We start from the raw sequence: 18607 nt of genomic DNA, 5'->3' as shown, positions 1-18607 counted from the left end.
ACAAACTATAGTTTTGGCAAGTCGGTTAGGACATCTACTTTGTGCATGACACAAGTCATTTTCCCAACAATTATTTACAGACAGATTATTTCACTTATAATTCACAGTATCACAATTCCAGTGGGTCAGAAGTCAACATACACTAAGTTGACTGTGCCTTTAAACAGCTTGGAAAATTCCAGAAAATGATGTCATGGCTTTAGAAGCTTCTGATAGGCTAATTGACATCATTTGAGTTAATTGGAGAGTACCTGTGGATGTATTTCAAGGCCTACCTTCAAACTCAGTGACGCTTTGCTTGACATCATATGAAAATCAAAAGAAATCAGCCAAGACTTCAGAAAATAATTGTACACCTCCACAAGTCTGGTTCATCCTTGGGAGCAATTTCCAAACACCTGAAGGTACCACGTTCATCTGTGAAACAATAGTACGCAAGTATAAACACCATGGGACCACGCAGTCGTCATACCGCTGAGGATGGAGATGAACGTACTTTGGTGCGAAAGGTGCAAATCAAATCCAGAACAACAGCAAAGGACCTTGTGAAGCTGCTGAGGAAACAGGTACAAAAGTATCTATATCCACAGTAAAACGAGTCCTATATCGACATAACCTGAAGGGCCGCTCAGCAAGGAAGAAGCCACTGCTCCAAATCAGCCATAATGTCACGTTCCTGACCTTATTTTCCTTTGTTTAGCTTTGTTTAGTTGGTCAGGACGTGAGCTGGGTGGGCAGTCTATGTTATTTGTTTCTTGTTTAGGTTCATTGTTAATTAGCCTTATATGGTTCTCAATTAGGGGCAGGTGTTTGACGTTTCCTCTGATTGAGAACCATATTAAGGTATGCTGTTCACACCGTTTGTTTGTGGGTGATTGTCTTCCGTGTCTGTGTATGTACCACACGGGACTGTTTCGTTTGTTTAGTCTGTTCCTGTTCGTGCGTTCTTCGTGTTCTGTAAGTTCTCATGTTCAGGTCGGTCTACGTCGTTTTGTTATTTTGTAATTTATCAAGTGTGTTTCGTGTTCGTCTTGTTTAAATAAATTCATCATGTATTCCACACAAGCTGCGTTTTGGTCCGATCCATGCTCCTCCTCAGACGAGGAGGAGAACAATCGTTACACATAAAAAAGCCAAAGCCAGGTTTGCAACTGCATATGGGGACAAAGATCGTACTTTTTGGAGAAATGTCCTCTGGTCTGATAAAACAAAAATGTAACTGTTTGGCCATAATTGTTACGGCTGATTTCCAAAAAGGGATCGGTAGGGATCGGACCAAGACGCAGAGTGGAAAGTGTCCATGTTTTATTATCAAATAAACTGAACACTACACGAAACAAAATAACAAAAGAGAATCTAACRGACAAACASWKCRYRMMYSKKSYAKWACWYACACSBAKAAKAKACACSRYKAAKKCASYCMMSKWAKSRAMGKTMCRRAAMRAMGYWRKWCYATRYYSYYCWYCSWRTGARWGKMYKCTCTGATTGAGAATCATACCAGGCCGAACACAAAATCCCAACATAGAAAATCACACATAGACAACCCAAACTTCTTACCCACTGGGAATGTGATGAAAGAAATAAAAGCTGAAAGAAATAATTCTCTCAACTATTATTCTGACATTACACATTCTTAAAATAAAGTGGGGATCCTAACTGACCTAAGACAGGGAATGTTTACTAGGATTAAATGTCAGGAATTGAGAAAAACTGAGTTTAAATGTATTTGGTTAAGGTGTATGTAAACTTCCAACTTCAACTGTACTATAGTAATTACTGTAGTGTTTTTGTGGACATTACTGTAGTATTTACAACAGTGTTATTGTTTTATTATCTTTTCTTTTATTATCTCCATAGCAGTGGAGGCTTTGGCCTTGAGGAAGCCTCCTGGACAAAATACTAAAAGAGCAAATTTTCTATAACCTGTAGGTAGATAGTACTGAGGTCTGAACGGATATTTCAGAGCTTCTGCTCTTTTCTATAACCTGTAGGGAACACAATATATGGTCTACTGTATACTGTAGTGTGTTTGCCTTTTTTAGTATACTGTAGTATTTATTATAGTATTTTACAGTATATTACACCATTCTATAGTAAGTACTACACATGATCGAGGTATACTACCCAAGTTAAACAATAGTATAGTAGTATAGTATTCAACAGTATGAGTTATTAAGTAAGTACTGTAGTGTTTTATAGTAAACTGTAGTATGTTTTCATGTGGGTGTATATGAAAACATACAACCTCTAGTTCAAAAGGGATGAAAATATATTTCACAAGAAAATAGTGAGTTTGATGTTGGATTGCTGGATTGCGTAGGCATTTCTGTCTTGGTGTTTTTCCACTATTGCACATAAGGCAAGGACTCATACAGATGTAGGATCTTAATTTGATCACCCTGTTGCAAGAGAACTTTCCTGCAATATCTGGCCTTCCTGTGTGTCTCAGGTCGACTGTGTCTTCCTGTTGGATGTGTCTGACAGGCGTCTCCATCCTCTTGTTAAGCCTTTACAGAGGCCCCAGACTTTACAAAGCCTATACAGATGTAGGATCTTAATTTGATCAACCCGTTGCTGGAGAACTTTCTAAACATCAAAGTGTATTTGAGGTTTAAAAAGGCTTCTGAAGTTTGTAATTTCCACTTTGAAATTTCAGACTTGATTTTCCCTTGTGAAAAATGTATCAACCCCTACAAAAATGACCATGAATTATAATCCACATAATAGTTCACATATCCTGTTGCTGCAGGATTATTTTTATGCTGTAGAAAACTGGCTCAAATGAAGATGCTATGTCTGTATGACATCAATCCCAGAAATTATATATCCTGCTGTCTATGAAAATGGAACAGCTCGCGTTTGTCTTTATAGTCTATGCCAAATGTTACTCCAAAAGTAGGACATTACAGACCACTATCAGTAGATGATGAAAGTATTGGTTAAATATGTATCGTTATTCCTTGGCAGACTGTTGCATATTACTGACGCACCAAATACAGAATGGCCTGTACATCTAGATTACTTCCCTTGCTGGCATGGTATGGCAGTGGGAGTGTCCACACATTTGGCCATCTCTCCTCTCTCTCCTGTGAAAAGCCTAACCGTTGTTGGCTAGCACTATAGTCATACTAAACTGTATTTTCTTCTGTATTATACAAGGGGCTGAGGACGTCTAGGTATTAAAGGAATAGCTGACTCAGGGTCTCGTAGGCCTTGTCTGTCTGTCTGATTCATTTAATTACAACTCTCCATCTAATGGCAGATTAGCAGGGTCTGGCCACACCACTGATGAGCTTAATGAGCTCAGAGATGGTCAGCTCTTAACGACTGCAGGGAGAAAAACTGACGGATTGGCTTAACTGTGTCTCTCTGCTTTCCCCTTAGATCTCAGATGTGTCGGTGTGTCCATCCTGCTTCTTCTCTCTCGCAATGTTCTTCCTTTTATTTATTTCACTCGCTCTCCTCTGTCTGCTACCACCTCATCTCTTCTCTCTGCTTTCTCTCCTTTCTCTCTCCCTCGCTCTCTCTCTCTTCCACTCTCTCTTTCACTCTCTCTCTACTCCCCCAACCCAGTATGGAGTCCTGCCAGCAAACCATCCCTCTCTCTCTCTCCTTTGAAGTCCAGAGAGAGAGAGAGAGAGACAAAGAGGGAGCGAGACAGAGAAAGAGTGCGAAAGAGAGAACGAGAGAGAGAATGCATTGAGGTGCTGCGTAGCATAATTATTTTTCCTCCCATATGAAATGTTGATTCACCCATGATTCACAGCTTTTTTGGTAGGAACACTAAATAAGCATGTTATGTTGCAGTCACATCAAAACTCTCTGTTATTCGAGGGGATTGTCTTGATTCTGTTCTATGATGATGTATTTTTGGAACAAGTCAGTCCTCCAACCAAACAAGGTTTGTATTAACTAACAGTCAAATTAAAATAAATACTGTATTGCATCATGCCTATGATAATTACATTACTAATTATCATACATATTTCAGTGCTTATTTGTGACCTCAATATGGAGTCACATTAGTCATGGACCAGCGGTCACAGCTCATCGAGTTGTCTCCACCTGCAACCCAGCTCACTGCTTCATGCCATTAGTTCAGCTTGGCAGCCACAGCCCTAGCTCACCTCACCAGTCTCCATCTTGGCTCTCTGTGCCTCTGCGTTGTCTCTGGTCACCCATAGAATGTCTTGCTGTAATAGTATTTGTGTGTTTTCCTGTCCTTATATGTACCATGATTTTGATATTGATAATGATGACATAATTAGTATTACAAAAGGCAACTACTTTACTACTACTATAAAAGCCAGCTACTTTGATAAACTTGTATTTATATTGGGATTTTCATTATCCAGTCTATGTATTCATTTGATAAATGAATCTTCCATCTCTGTTAAAAATTAACCATTATAATTGGTATCAAAATTACTTTTCTTACTTTTCATTAATTTAACATGGTGCAATTAATTAAAGCCTCCCTAGTTAAATTAATTGGTAGTGTGCAACTCTGTCCAAATCCCTGGAAATTCTCCTGAAGCTATGAAAGAGACTACATTCAGGATGGTTAAACAGTTGCAGAAATGCTCCAGGATGTTTTCAAGATGTACCCGCCATAGGAAAACGCAAGTCATTCTTCTTGTCATTATTTTTCTCACAGAATGTTTCAGTCTCCCTGCTTTGGTTATCTACTAATTGGAAAGTGACATTCCTGTGGACAATAACAGTGTCTGGAAAAGTTGTGCTTTTTCACTCAGCCCCACGCTCCACTGGGATTACTGATGGTTGCATTCCCATGACAACCAGCACTCAGTCAAACGCTATTATCTCCAACACTTCAACAGGGTGTCCAACAGATCTCTGGCTAGCTGAGGGTGTGAGGAATGTGTCAGGGTTTGTGTGTGTGTGTGTACAGTATGTGTGTATGTGTGTGTGTGCTTGCCTGCGCCCAGAAGTGCATGCAATGATTTCCCAGTTTCCCACATAAACACTTAAAAATAACAGCCAAGCTGTAACCAAGCTGACGAACAACCAATTAAACAGTTCTCCAAGATAGAGGAGAAGAGAAAGACAGAACCCTGTCAGCAATCCTTCAGTTTGAGACAAGGGGCCATGTCTTACCGAGCTGCCTTGTACAATGCCATATAAATCAGATGTACAATCCTCTGTCTGGGCTTCCTGTGTGTCTCAGGTTGACTTTGTGTCCTCCTGTTGGACGTGGCTAACAGGCTTCTCCATCTTCTTGTTAAGCCTCTACAGAGGCCCCAGACTTTACAAAGCCTATACAGATGTAGGATCTTAATTTGATCACCCTGTTGCAGGAGAACTTTCTAAACATCAAAGTGTATTTGAGGTTTAAAAAGGCTTGATTTTCCCTTACGAAAAATGTATCAACCTCTACAAAAATGTTAATTAAATATAATCCACATAATTCACATTTCCTGTTGGTGCAGAATACTTTTTCTGCTGTAGCAAACTGGCTCAAATTAAGATCCTACATATGTATTTCCCCCTGTGCCAGACATAACCGGTAGATCATGTATTATCCTCTCAGTACAGTGCCAGCGGGAGCTGATGGAAGCATGCAAACCTTGCAGAGTAAAAACAAGGTTGATTCTTAAGCAGTGCATTAGGACACGGTAAGCTATTTTTTGTGCCTTACTTTACAAATGTAGGATCTTAATTTGAGGATCTTTATTAAGATACCGCATTTGTAGATTGATTTGGATTCTTTCAGCTATCTTGCTTCTCCTTTGTCCTTTCATGAGTGTGTCAAATGAATAACTGGAAGGATGTTATTGATGCAACCTGCTCTCCAACAGACCATCACAAGCCCTCTAGCAAGTATGTGAATGTTCAGTATAGATGTATCAATAGTGTGTATCAAAACGCTTATGATCTCTATACAATTTTAGCATTATTTTGCCTGTCAGTCTAAGGTTATTGGCTGTGTGTCTGTCCCATCTGACTCTCAGTCCCTCTCTGCTCCAGAGACAGGGATGTGGCCTGGAATGCCAATCGGGATCCAGCTGCTTCCAACTCATTGGTATTTGGGAGACAGAGCGTTCCCGAGCGTCTGTTGCACGTGCAAATGAGGGGCTTGGCTGGGCTAGAGATGCCTCTCTCTCTCTCTCTTGTTATCAGGACCTAAAAATAGAAGCCACCCCCCCTCTCCCTCCACTCCCAAATGCATCTGTGTTTTCCTCCACAACCTCCCTCCATCTCCTTCCTTGTCTTTTTTGTCCACAGATGAGACTCTTCACATGTTGAGGACTTGGAACTATAAGGTTCTATCTGCATTCATGTAAAAAATGAGTTATTGACCAAGCCATGTTCTGTTCAATGTTCTCTACCGATATACCCCAATTCATGTTGTTAAGTTCAAAAGAATACAAGATAAAAATTGCTGACACCATTCAAATCAATGAGGGTTCAGAACGTTAAAGCCAATGATCTCAGAATCATCTTTTTGCAGATAGAACCTTATAGTCCCAAGCTCTAGATGTGTACCCAGACTATTTAGACTGTAGTTACGTACAGTACTTACCCCAATTTGGGTGGAGCCATACTTATTAAAACTTACTGCTGTGGTACATTTCCTTGTTTCACATGATCAGTAACTGTTAAAATGCATCCATCTCTGAATCTTTAAACTGGGTTGAAGTTTGATGAACTCCCCCCGCTGTGTCATAGCTAATCAGCAGATGCTAACCCCCAGGATGCACTGTGGTTGGTGTATATGGACGTAATGCCCCGTGCTGCTACATCACATCATTATAAAACTGGATTTGATTAATAGATTGCGCGCTCATAGAATACAAGATAGATGAACGCATACAGTAGTAACAATAATAGAAAATACATTTACAGACCAGGGTTAACTGTATGTATTTGTTTTGTGAATACCCTCATAAACATGGTCATGGTCATGTCATGTAGTTTTAGTCTCTGATTTCTTTATCATCAGTATCTCCTGTGGCTGAATTGTCAACAGTGCAGCTCAGCCAGCTCAGTTAGACACTGCAGAAAATGATTATGCATCTTTTATTTTTTACTTTATTTATTAATTTTCAGCAGGCTGTTTGAGTGATGAAACCACAGTAGGTGGGCAGCGTTATACGCTCTCAGTGGAATTTGTTCCAGCACACGACCAACCTTGGCTTAGTCATTTCGCCCACCGTCCGCCCACTGAGAGACACAGCGAGAGAGAGAGGCCTTGCCCCAGGATCTCTATCCCACTATCAGCCAGAGAGACAGCCGTCCAAACAGCAGAAACAACAACAGAGAGCCTAGACTCAGCATTAGAAACCATAGACCCATCAACAGACACCTTAGAGACAGCAAAGGAATAGAAACAGAAAGAACAACCGGGAACATACAGATACAACAGAGACAGCATTGGACATACCGGCAGTGGTTGTAAAGGCAGACTTAGCAATAGAAACAGTTACAATGGATCAATGGCTGCAAAGACAGCATTATAAACATCAAAATGGATTATTGGGAGAGTAACTGAAACAGCAGTATCAGGGTCGTTCCACCAAATGAGGGCCTTTTGTGTCCCTTTGATATTTTAAGTAGAAATTAAGAGTTTATTTCCAAAACGCTATATATCCATTTTCAGAAATGTTGGTAAATTAGCTTTTATTGTTTAAAGAATGTATGAAAGAGATTGGTGTGTTTTTTCAGTATCTAACAATGGCAGCGGGTGGTTCAGTGACAGACATGTATTTGTTTGAAATCTATCACTTGATGGTTTAATTTCAGAGACAAATAATCATAATTGTTTGCAAAATGCTATATATCCGCTAAATAACTAAATTTTTCATAAAGAACTGTTCAAATTATAAATTTGTGACATTAATATTTAAAAACATGTTTTAAAAAATGAATCAATAGAGTAATATGAGATCTGTACTGTATGTAAAACATTTACATTTGACATTTTAGTAATTTGCAGTTAGTGCATTGATCTTAAGATAGCTAGGACAGACAACCACATATCACAGTCAAATATCTTTCATTCCAGCTAAACAATGGATATATCTCCTGAGTGGTGCAGTGGTCTAAGGCACTGCTTCGCAGTGCTAGCTGTGCCACTAGTGAACCTGGTTCGAGTCCAGACTCTGTCACAGCCGGCCGCGACCGGGAGACCCATGGGGCGGCGCACAATTGGCCCAGCGTTGTCCGAGTTAGGGCAGGTTTTGGCCGGCAGGGACGTTCCTGTCCCATCGCGCACTAGCGACTCCTGTGGCAAGCCGGGCGCGATGCACGCTGACTCTATCGCCAGGTGTATGGTGCTTCCTCCGACACATTGGTGCAGCTGGCTTCCGGGTTAAGCGGGCATTGTGTCAAGAAGCAGTGCTGGGTTGAGTTTCAGTGGACGCACGGCTCTCGACCTTCGCCTCTCCCGAGTCCATACGGGAGTTGCAGCGATGGGACAGGACTGTAACACATCAAATACATTTTTATTGGTCACATACACATGATTAGCAATGTTAATGCGAGTGTAGCGAAATGCTTGTGCTTCCAGTCCAGCAATGCAGTAATATCTAACAAGTAATCTTAAAATTCACAACGACTAACGTATACACACAATGTAAGGGGATGGAATAAGAATATGTACATATAAATATATGGATGCGCGATGGCTGTGCAGCATAGACAAGATGCAATAGATGGTATAAAATACAGTATATACATATGAGATGAGTATTGTAGGATATGTAAACATTATTAAAGTGGCATTATTTATAGTGACTAGTGATACCATTATTTAAATCATTTATTAAAGTGGCCAGTGATTTGAGTCTGTATGTTGGCAGCAGCCTCTCTATGTTAGTGATGGCTGTATAACAGTCTGATGGCCTTGAGATAGAAGCTGTTTTTCAGTCTCTCGGTCCCAGCTTTGATGCACCTGTACTGATTTCGCGTTCTGGATGATAACGGGGTGAACAGGCAGTGGCTCAGGTGGTTGTTGTCCTTGATGATCTTTTTGGCCTTCCTGTGGCATCGGGTGCTGTAGGTGTCCTGGAGGGCAGGTAGTTTGCCCCCGATGATGCATTGTGCAGACCGCACCACCCTCTAGAGAGCCTTGCAGTTGAGGGCGGTGCAGTTGCTGTACCAGGCGGTGATACAGCCCGACAAGATACTCTTGATTTTGCATCTGTAGAAGTTTTTGAGGACCTTCTTCCCCACGCTGTCTGTGTTGGTGGACCATTTCAGTTTGTCCTTGATGTGTACGCTGAGGAACTTAGAACTTTCCACCTTCTCCACTACTGTCCCGTCGATGTGGATAGGGGGGTGTTCCCTCTGCTGTTTCCTGAAGTCCACGATTATCTCCTTTGTTTTGCTGACGTTGAGTGAGAGGTTATTTTCCTGACATCACACTCAGAGGGCCCTCACCTCCTCCCTGTAGGCCGTCTCGTCGTTGTTAGTAATCAAGCCTACCACTGTAGTGTCGTCTGCAAACTTGATGATTGAGTTGGAGGCGTGCATGGCCACACAGTCGTGGGTGAACAGGGAGTACAGGAGAGGGCTGAGAATGCATCCTCAGTGTTGAGGATCAGCAAATTGAGGATACCACGAAATTGGGGAGAAAAAGGGGTATAATCCCCCAAAAAAGATATATATACAAAACAAATTAAGTAAAAACTATAAATAAAAATTACAAATAATAAAAAAAATCTATGGAAATATAGTTTTGTAAAAAAACCACATTTTAATACACAACTAAAATAGATTAATACAAAATCGGAAAACAGTAATATTCTACACACACACATGAAGGTACCCACCCATAAGCAATAATTTCTGGTGAAAAAACAGAAATGTGAAAAATTGGTGGATGTAGCGTTTTGGAAATGAACTCTTCAAATTATGCACCAATTAGCCTGTTATATTCAATGAAGTGCCCTTTAATATTCACCCATTTTGAATGTTGTATTGTATTTGTGCATCTCTGAGCGATGTTCTGTCGAATCCCGGGGTCATTTCATGTTTTCATGTCTATCTGAGATAGAAATACAGGGAGGTGTATTATAATGGTGGGGGGTAAAGAAACCAGCAAATAAATGAGAAAGCGACCTGGCATAAAACTCCTGCCAGGAATATCTCGCCTGTTAATCAGACAAAATGTCAAACGAGGATAAATGCTGCCGTTTTTCCAGGCAGCAGGCCTACCTCACATCCATGATTCACAGCTCAGCTTCCAATACAGGGATAGGGAATGGCAGGATTCTCCCTGGGGAGGGGTGTGGGGGGAGAGAGAATTCAACATTCCCCTGTAGGTATCCTGACATTTGGCTTATTCCCTCTGGACTCCAGCTTCGATCAACCACATCCTGTGAGCCTGGTACAGTAGCCCCAGGGAGTCACATCCTCTCATTCTCTCTCTCTCGTCTCTCATCTCTCGTCCCTCGTACTCATTCTCTTCTCTCCTCTCTCTCTCTCCTCTCTCTCTCTCTCCTCTCTCTCTCTCTCTCTCTCGCTCTCTCTCTCTCTCTCTCTCTCTCTCTCTCTCTCTCTCTCTCTCTCTCTCTCTCTCTCTCTCTCTCTCTCTCTCTCTCTCCTCTCTCTCTCTCTCTCTCTCTCTCTCTCTCTCTCTCTCTCTCTCTCTCTCTCTCTCTCTCTCTCTCTCTCTCTCTCTCTCTCTCTCTCTCTCTCTCTCTCTCTCTCTCTCTCTCTCTCTCTCTCTCTCTCTCTCATTCTCTCTCTCTCTCTCTCTCTCTCTCTCTCTCTCTCTCTCTCTCTCTCTCTCTCTCTCTCTCTCTCTCTCTCTCTCTCTCTTCTCTCTCTCTCTCTCTCTCTCTCTCTCTCTCTCTCTCTCTCTCTCTCTCTCTCTCTCTCTCTCTCTCTCTCTCTCTCTCTCTCTCTCTCTCTCTCTCTCTCTCTCTCTCTCTCTCTCTCTCTCTCTCTCTCTCTCTCTCTCTCTCTCTCTCTCTCTCTCTCTCTCTCTCTCTCTCTCTCTCTCTCTCTCTCTCTCTCTCTCTCTCTCTCTCTCTCTCTCTCTCTCTCTCTCTCTCTCTCTCTCTCTCTCTCTCTCTCTCTCTCTCTCTCTCTCTCTCTCTCTCTCTCTCTCTCTCTCTCTCTCTCTCTCTCTCTCTCTCTCTCTCTCTCTCTCTCCTCTCTCTCTCTCTTCTCTCTCTCTCTCTCTCTCTCTCTCTCTCCCCCTGAAAGCTCACACGTAGGAGAAATGGGGGCAGCATGTTCCAAACGCTTGCCTTTGATGAAAATTCACTGGTTTGAAAATTCAAAGCGATGGGTGATTGACTGTAGAAGAGTACAGGCCTTGGTATATTTTTTTATTTGTATTTATTAGGATCCCTATTAGCTGCTGCCAAGGCACTCTTCCTGGGGTACAAACAGGATTAAAACAATTATATCACAACAAAAACACAATAGCCCACATCATCAATAAAACAATACATCATACACTACTTCATTAGATTATTACTCTCTTATTACAAACGTACGATATCAAATGGATAATACTACAATACAACAACATTACAATGTGTGCGTGTGCAAAATCTGATTTTACTGCTCGCTTGAGTTCCATGTAGTCATGGCTCTATGTAGTACTGTGCAATTCCCAGAGTCTGTTCTAGACTTGGGGACTGTGAAGAAACCCATGGTGGCATGGCTTGTGGGGTATGTATGAGCATCTGAGCTGTGTGTAAAGCTGCCAAAAGAATTCTTTGAAGCAGAATAGGAACGTTGGTGTCTCCGTCGGCAACCATCTGGAACACAATCTAAATTGAATACAGAGTGAGAACGCTATCGTCAAAACCCTCTTAGAAATCACACCTGTATATTATTAACTGTGAACTGGGGTAGAACGTTCAGACATGTCGCTCTTTCGCTCATTTTCTGTCCACTTCAGGATGTTGTGTAAGTTCATGTTGTCAATTCAAATGGCACTTTTTAGGGGCCAGAGGGGAAACGCTGTGTCGAATGAGGGAGAGTTACAAAAAGAGACAAAAGAAGAAAAGAAGATTTGAATTGCTGTGCCCACTGGGTTAGATGAATTGCTGTGCCCACTGGGTTAGAATGTACTATTCATTTTATGGTCCATTACAGTGTCTTCAAAGGGAAAATACAATGACAATGACGTTATGATAATGATATCGTTTACTGATGTGGGCGAATGTTGCTTGTTCTTCCTCATGTCTGTTGTGGCATAACTCTTCTACAAATGGATAGTTCCCTGAATTGGTGTGACAAAACAGAAGCCTCTGGAAGTGAGCCTCTCATTTGCATGGCTGAGCGTCTCTTATCCGGGCACCATTTGTACTCAGGCATCTGCTCTTCATGTTCTCTAGCCCCGTCCTGCTGTGAGCCAGAATGCAGCCTCTTCAGCATGACTGTGCTCCAGGTTTACTAGTACCTACGAAAGGGAGGAAGAGAGAGAACCAAATACTGCCAGTCATGTGTTTACAGTTCCAGTTACAAAACCAAACTCCCTTCTCCTCCCAGTTTTCCTGGTACAGGGGCTCTCCTTCACAGGACATAAGTATCCTCCCACTCCCTCCGTCTCCTGTTAACGACTGGCAAACTGTGATGTCGTTGCAGTACTACGTCTTCCGATGTTGCCTTAGTAACAAAGAGACATAGACAGAGAGTGGTACTTAAAATTCACGTCATTCTTGCACTAACCTTGGCTCTAGGAGGTCAATAACTTCTCCCTCCTGTCCTGAAGGTAATGGCCATTTGAATGTCTGTCTGCCATGTGTTAATATTCCACTGTGCCAGTTTATGGGGGAGGGGGATTGGGGGGTGGGTGGGGGAGTTTTTCTTGGAGAGGCAGTAGTGTATTTTTGGCACTTGGCATCATTGCTTTTTTATCTTTATTAGCTGCAGAGGCAGAGCAATATCAATATCTGTGTAACCAGATACTTCACTCAGAATACCCAGGTTAGATGATGAAACAGTAGGCTATGGGCCATGCAGAGTGAATGTAACGGACATTTTATGATGACAGCTTCATGTGTAAAATGTAATTGATATTAAATCTGAAGATGTCCGTTATAGCATTGGGACGTTATGTCATATATTTCTATTCACTTCATATTTTGAAAAATTGGACACTGAGTGGCATTATGGAATATGCTGAAAGAAGCTCATCGGTCGATTGATAGACATACAGAATATTATTGTGACACATGCAGGGTATGCAAATATGATGATCAAAGTAGTTGATTGGTTTTCTATTTTTCAATAATTTATCATTTGGGGTTTTTGATGATGCTTCTCTCTCAAACAGTAGGCTCATATCACTATGTTTGACGCTTCTCTATGAGAAGGATGAGTTTTAAGCCTGATATGTTTGCAAGTTAATTATCCTGTTGAAATGAGGTGAAAATGGTTACTAAAACGTGGGGAATTGAATCTAGAAAGGTATCTTATGAATAAAGACCATTTTAATATCTTAGGTCAGCACACATTGGCTAGTAAATTAATAATTTATTTTGCCATATAATTTACACTATATGAGCTTGAATGCAATTTTTTTTATTAACAAGGGACCAGTCTTGGATGGATTTAGCTGATGAAGCCACCAAGTCAGAGATTTGATCTATTCATATTTGACTCTATTCTCTAGATCTGTTCATATATGGCATGTACATTTGAATGAGGATCTCAAACAAGCCTATGTTCTGTTTTTGCCTAAGGCACGATGAGAACATTGTGTTTTTGGAATGAGTCCATATTATGCAAACGCATCACACTGTTCAACACTGTGTTTCTTATTTGCTTGTCGACATAACTGTTTTTTAACTCAAAACGTCACAAATCATGCCCGAGGACTGTGAGCAATTCTCTGTTTCTAAGTGTAGTGGATGATTTAAAAATGGAATGGAAAGAGGAAGTGTCCATGACCAACTCTCAGTCAAATCTGCATTAAATCTGCCTGTATGCTCCATAATGTGTGGTGTATTTATTGTACTATATGTGTGACATGCAACAGTGTTGCCTTTCTAGAACACTGTGATAGAAGTGTGTAGGGTAACTATAACTGTGTAAAAATCTACACTTGTGTCCGCCTCAGATAACACTAGCTGGATAATTCCATTCCCCTCAGGATAAGCAGTTCTTAAAGCCCCATAATACACAGAATCCTAATGCACAGCTTTCATTCAAAATCTGCAATCATGGTGCTACGGCATAAAACGCAAATGTTTACAAGATAACACAAACCTGCCACAATAGGCAATTGTCGTTAAACGGGCAATTCATGAAGCTTCTGTAAAGCCCTACAGGAGCAGCAGGCCCACAGTAAGGAAATGAAAAGCTCCTCCATTATTCTCCTCCGTGATGGATGATTGTCCCACTTCCATGCTGGTGATGCTGTAAAAGAAACCTACTCTTTCCTTTCTCTCTCTTTTCCTGGTAGCGAGCAGTTCAAGTGAGTAGATGTATGAAGCAGAGTAAAAAGTCTAGTGCTTCATTAAAAAGTGAATGTTTGTTCTTTTGTCTCAAATGCTCATTGGCGCACCCTGAAAATTCTGAGACACATTATACACTACAGATGTAGGATCTTCATTTGAGCCAGTTTGCTACAACAGGGAAATTATACTGTAACAACAGGAAATGTAAATTATTATGTGGATTATAACTAAGGGGCATTTTTGTAGGGGTTGATATATTTTTCATTAGGGCAAATCAAGTCTGAAATTTCAAAGTGGAAATTACAAACTTTAGAAGCCTTTTTAAAACTCAAATACAACAAGTTTGCATTTCTAAGCAACAAAAGAGTGATCAAATTAATATTCTACATCTGTAGTTGGAATAGCAAAATGGTAGCCTTTATTATATTTGGAGCTTTTGTTAGTCATTTCATATTTACATACTTGTGTTCAGAAAACAGGCAATTCGCTGTAGAAAGGCAGCAAGATGTAGTTCTAGGCATTCAGTACAAGAGAGAAACACTCTTCTTCTTCATGATATGTACTCAGGAAAACATTTTCAGTGGGAGGGAGAGACAGTGTMAAGTATCGATCATCACTCTGTTATCCTGCCGATTAGCTCAGTGAATCATGTAACTAAGTTCTAAAAAGGTGTCAGGAAGTTTCATTTCTCAATGTGCCTGCTGTCATTTAGCTACTGTATGGATAATCTATTGGTATTGTGAATACTGGTAGCAGCTGTCTTTTACCTAAGGATCTCTGTTGTCATAGTGACAGTGCTTTGTTAGAGACTTGCTCAGAATGATCTGATGAGAGCTGTTCAGCACGGCGTTCGATCCTCTGTCTGTCTGGCAGCAGTTGCACCCGTTGAGGAGGGAGGACATACACGTTAGATAGGCATCTCTGTAACCCCATACTCTTTATACTCTATACCTGTGTTCTTTCAGTCTATTACAAGCCAATTACTCAATAGGTTTTGGCTTCAGGGTACTTGAAATAAGGCAAGCTATTTTCGTAAGATTCTCCATTTTCTCAAAATAGTTGTGACGTGCATGTCTTGGTTGCCCTGGTGAATTGATTTTAATAAGGCCTTGTGTGTTTACATATCTATATTTGATGCAGTTGTATTTACTATTATTGTTTACAGAGGAGTCTGCTCTACTCTGTTCCATATTCTATTTCAGTTGAGACGTTGGTACATCCTAGGTTGCTGTGCTACTGTGTCCAGCAATTGCAATTATGTGTTATTGTCATCAAATACTTAGGACAACAAAACAGTCCATTGTGACTTAAAATGAAATCATCGCCTTCAGTGGAGGCTCCTCAGAGGAGGAAGGGTAGGACAATCTTCCTCAGTGAATTTCATAAAAATTAAAATGGTAAACATTTAAAAAGTGCAGCTAGCTAGTTTATCCTACTGTAACACCCTGCTCAAACAGAGGGGATGCTATGTTAGCTAGCTGGCTATAACTATCCAACACAACACTGGAACTCTTCCAAGTCAAGGTAAGCTTTTGGTTTTACTAATTTATTGCCACCGGGGCCCGCTGGTGTAACTGCTTACTGACTGTACACTAACGCTACTGTATGATTGTAGCGGTTTTACTAACGCGTTAGTCCCGTGTGGCTCAGTTGGTAGAGCATGGCGCTTGCAACGCCAGGGTTGTGGGTTCATTCCCCACGGGGGGACCAGGATGAATATGTATGAACTTTCCAATTTGTAAGTCGCTCTGGATAAGAGCGTCTGCTAAATTACTTAAATGTAAATGTAAATGTAGTTCTATTAGCTCTGCTGACTATGACGTTACTTTAGCTAATATGGTGACAACAATGTAGGCTTTGCAGAGGTTTGGCTTGTACAGGTTTTTTCACCTGGTCACATACAGCTGAGGTGTTGTGCATTGAAGTCCACAAGCGAAGGGAAGAGAAGGAATACAACGTGGCTGTTATGAGAGTGAACTCTGTCTATGCATGAGCAGGGGTGTATTCATTCCGCCGATTCTGTTGATAAATGTATCTAAACGGAAGCAAATGGAACAAAACGGGTATACATTTGTCCAGTAGAAACTCTTGTTTGCAACTGTTGGACTCATGATTACACCCTATATCAGCTAGATGCAGGCAAAAGTGTGCAAGGCGGTATTGAATGTCACTGTCTGTCACCTCAAATTTGTCTCTCGACCTGTGTGCACCTGCGTTGTAAACTTTCATTTAGGTTATAGCAACCTCATGATGGGTATAGGGAAAATTAGAGTATCATGTAGTAGCCTAAACCTATCGCTGTTACATTGAACTGGGTGAATGGAATATGAATGAGAGTCATTCCAATAGGCTGTAATAGAAATAAGGCCGTCCTCCCTCATCTTAAACTGCACTGACCGCCATTGGACATATCTGATGATTGAACACCATTTCTCAGTAAGTACCTCTATTTTAGACTATTGTACAAAGATCCAATGCTTAGGTAATGGTAACTGAGACATGGCAGTTTCAGGTACTCAGCCACAGCATTTTTGCAAATGACCACTGTAAGAATAACATTATGGTAATGTTGCTGTGAAGGGAGGCCTTCAGGGGGTGTCTGCCATCTATATCTAGAAGGGGGGCTGAATATGACAGAGTGGAGGTATGAATATTTATTGTTATGTATTTACCCTTTATTCTATTGGTCAGTAGATAAATCAGTATCATAATCCATATTTCATAAATCTACAGTTATATGTATCAGGAATCAAGGTAAGACCCAGGTGCAGACCGTGTCGAAGTAACAATGTTTATTAGAGCAACAGGGTCAAAGGTACAGGAAGGCAGGTAGACTCAGGGTCAGGTCAGGCAGAGGTCAGTAATCCAGAGGTGGGGCAAAGGTACAGGACGGCAGGCAGGCAGGCTCAGGGGCAGGGGCAGGCAGAGTGGTCAGGCGGGCGGGTACAGGGTCAGGACAGGCAGGGGTCAAAAACCAGGAGGACGAGAAAAGAGAGACTGGGGAAAAGCAGGAGCTGACAGGACAAACGCTGGTTGACTTCACAAACAAGACGAACTGGCAACAGACAAACAGAGAACACAGGTATAAATACACAGGGGATAATGGGGAAGATGGGCGACACCTGGAGGGGGGTGGAGACAATCACAAAGACAGGTGAAACAGATCAGGTTGTGACATATATGCATACTTTCATCATTACACCTTGATCCATTATTCTTCAGTATGTGAATGAATAGGAGATGTCATGTTATTATGTTGTGCTATCATTTGTTCTGTCTTTGTTCCCTCTCTCTCCTCCCTCTATCCCTCATCACAGGTGACGAGCTGTACCTGTGACCAGTGGGAATGGTTTATAGTAGAGTGCTATGGAGTGGGGCTGCAGGTCTCCTGGGTTCTGGGCCTGGGAGAACATGAGTGAAGGTGTCTCCGCAAGGAGGCCTTCTTATTGTGTTTGTTATTTTCAGTCTGAGGCCCATGTATTTGTAAGAAATATCCCTCAACTTTTGCATCAGACAATGTGGTCCTGCAGTTCCTTTCACAGATACAGTCTATGAAAATCCCTTCCAGAGGACAGCTGCCCGAAGAAAATATTTACGGAGTGTAGTTGTCAAGATACTGTACAGACTGAGGGGGGAAGTTTGAGGCACAGGGCAGCCAGTCAAATTAACTAAATGCAATCAACGAGGCTTGAAAATTTGCTTTTGTAACCAACACTAACCAACAAACCTTAATGGTTACCAATTATTTATCCAATATGATACAGTATATGGGACGTACATTGAAGTCTATACAGTAGAAATAGAACAGCAGGCATTGCATTGTGTCTGTGTGTGTGTGTGTTTATGTGTGTGTATATGTGTGTGTGTGTCACATTCTTACATTGTATTTATTTATGCCAGAGGGCTACTTTGGGATATCTTTTGGCATCCATCCGTGAAGGCTGACGAATCCGGGCCACGCTTCACTTCACTCTGTCCTGTCTGTTTCTGGAAATAGGGCCTTCCGCCAGGGCAGCTGAGCCATAGCGCAGAGCAATGCTCCAATCCTTGAGAGTTGCGATGCAGATCTGCCTTTCTGTGGCATGTCTGTTTTTACCCAGGTTGTCATGTCACATTTCTTTTCGTTTTTAGCTTGAAGGTGTGATTCAGTCATCACAATGTCCTTTTATATTTCTCTGATGTCTTTTTTGTGACATCTTGTTTTGTCCAGTTTTTTTAAG

At 41.4% G+C, this 18607-nt stretch overlaps 1 protein-coding gene across 3 annotated transcripts in view; it reads left to right on the top strand.

The window, feature by feature from the left end:
* LOC111951805 (regulator of G-protein signaling 7) overlaps positions 1 to 18607 on the top strand; it is a 50399-nt gene that overhangs the window by 10135 nt on the left and 21657 nt on the right. The window lies entirely within an intron of this gene.

Source organism: Salvelinus sp. IW2-2015, linkage group LG25 (assembly GCF_002910315.2).
Source record: "Salvelinus sp. IW2-2015 linkage group LG25, ASM291031v2, whole genome shotgun sequence".
Lineage (NCBI taxonomy): Eukaryota > Metazoa > Chordata > Actinopteri > Salmoniformes > Salmonidae > Salvelinus > Salvelinus sp. IW2-2015.
Note: the sequence above shows the minus strand (reverse complement) of the source record. Positions and strands in the feature narration are given on the sequence as shown.